The sequence below is a fragment of the Schistocerca americana genome, chromosome 6, assembly GCF_021461395.2.
Source record: "Schistocerca americana isolate TAMUIC-IGC-003095 chromosome 6, iqSchAmer2.1, whole genome shotgun sequence".
Classification (NCBI taxonomy): Eukaryota; Metazoa; Arthropoda; class Insecta; order Orthoptera; family Acrididae; genus Schistocerca; species Schistocerca americana.
The window spans coordinates 221,399,575-221,401,347 of NC_060124.1; the positions used below are offsets into that span (position 1 = coordinate 221,399,575).

At 46.2% G+C, this 1,773-nt stretch overlaps 1 non-coding gene across 1 annotated transcript; it reads left to right on the plus strand.

Annotated features, from left to right (window-relative positions):
• Nucleotides 1-1,078: 1,078 nt before the first annotated feature.
• Trnas-acu lies at nt 1,079-1,152 on the plus strand. The gene has a single exon. It is a non-coding gene; the product is annotated as a tRNA-Ser (tRNA).
• The last annotated feature ends 621 nt before the right edge of the window (nt 1,153-1,773 follow it).

The following is a 1,773-nucleotide window of genomic DNA, read 5'->3' on the forward strand; positions in this document are numbered from 1 at the left end:
TCGTATAACTAATGAGGATATAATGAATATTACCAGATTGAAAAGAAATTTGCGGCGTGAAATGACTAAAAGAAAGGTTCGGTTAAACGTTCTGAGACATCAAGGATGTGTTACTTTTGTTTTGGAGGGAAGTGTGTAAGGTGAGGGGATGGGGGGGGTGGGGGGGGGAGAAGTGGAGTAGGGACAGTTGTAGAGGGAACCCAAGATACAAAACCAGCAAACAGGTTCGTACCGAGCGAGGTGGCGCAGTGGTTAGACACTGGACTCGCATTCGGAAGGACGACGGTTCAATCCCGCGTCCGCCCATCCTGATTTAGGTTTCCCGTGATTTCCCTAAATCACTCCAGGCAAATGCCAGGATGGTTCCTCTGAAAGGGCACGGCCGACTTCCTTCCCCATCCTTCCCTAATCCGATGAGACCGATGACCACGCTGTCTGGTCTCCTTCCCCAAACCAACCAACAACCAACAGTAAACAGGTTCAAATGGACGTAGCGGGGAGAGTTACAACATGCCATTCCTTGGTCTGAGGGCTAAAATGACAACTACAAAGCACAGTCGATTGTTACAGTCACAAGCTGTGATCATTGCATCAGTTGGGATTCCTAGAGTGCCACGTAGGGTAGCCGCGCGGTCTGGGGCGTCTTGTCACGGTCTGGGCGGCTCCCTCTGTCGGAGGTTCGAGTCCTCCCTCTGGCATGGGTGTGTGTGTCGTCCTTAACGTAAGTTAGTTTAAGTTAGATTAAACAGTGTGTAAGCTTAGGGACCGATGACCTCAACAGTTTGGTCTCATAAGACCTTACCACAAATTTCGAATTACTCCTAAAGTACGACGCATTATCACTGCTATATGAATGTGTGGTGTCCTTTTCTTCAGATATGTCCAAAAGAAGAGACACTAAGCATTCATATGACTGATTCGTCTACATGGACAATAGATCCACCTTCTCCAGTGCGAGTGCACAAGTACGTCCAATCTCCTGCGGGAATATCTGAGTAGCTAGCGTGTAGGTAACTGACAGGGGCTGCGGGCATGCGGCGCTCGGTGAGTTTGTGGAGCGGCCATGAGGCACCCCGTGTTCCGGATGGCGCAGTGGTTAACGCACCTGCCTACTAAGCAGGAGATCGTGGGTTCGAATCCCGGGCTGGTAAACGTTTTCGCAGTTGACATCAGTAATCCCTTCCCTTTCCTTTCCTTCAATGGATGATACAGTGGAGTTTTGCTGTGCGATTGTGGGAGGTGGCTCAAATGGCTCTGAGCGCTATGGGACTTAACGTATGATGTCATCAGTCCCCTATAACGTACAACTACTTAAACGTAACTAACCTAAGGACATCACACAAATCCATGGCCGAGGCAGGATTCGAACCTGCGACCGTAGCGGTCGTGCGCTTCCAAACTGTAGCGCCTACAACCGCTCGGCCACTCTGGCCGGCGATTATGGGAGATGTTGCTGAACTATTCTAAGACTGATCATATTAGCCTCTTTGTAAAGTTACCACTTGTACACATCGCAAATTGTGAATTACGAATTGTGATTTATTAGTCTTATAAAATACACTTACAAATCATGTGATTATGGTACAGGAGACACGTCAAAAATTACAAACTAGAATCTAATATTAATTTTTAAAACTATATTTAGTCTATGTAGCAGTATCTATATTTTCTTATTTTCCAGCATAGGTAAATATCTTCTGTGCTAATGGACAATTTGTTTTTTGTTTTTCACAATATAATGCAAATTTGCGGTTGGATTCTGCGTAAATTATC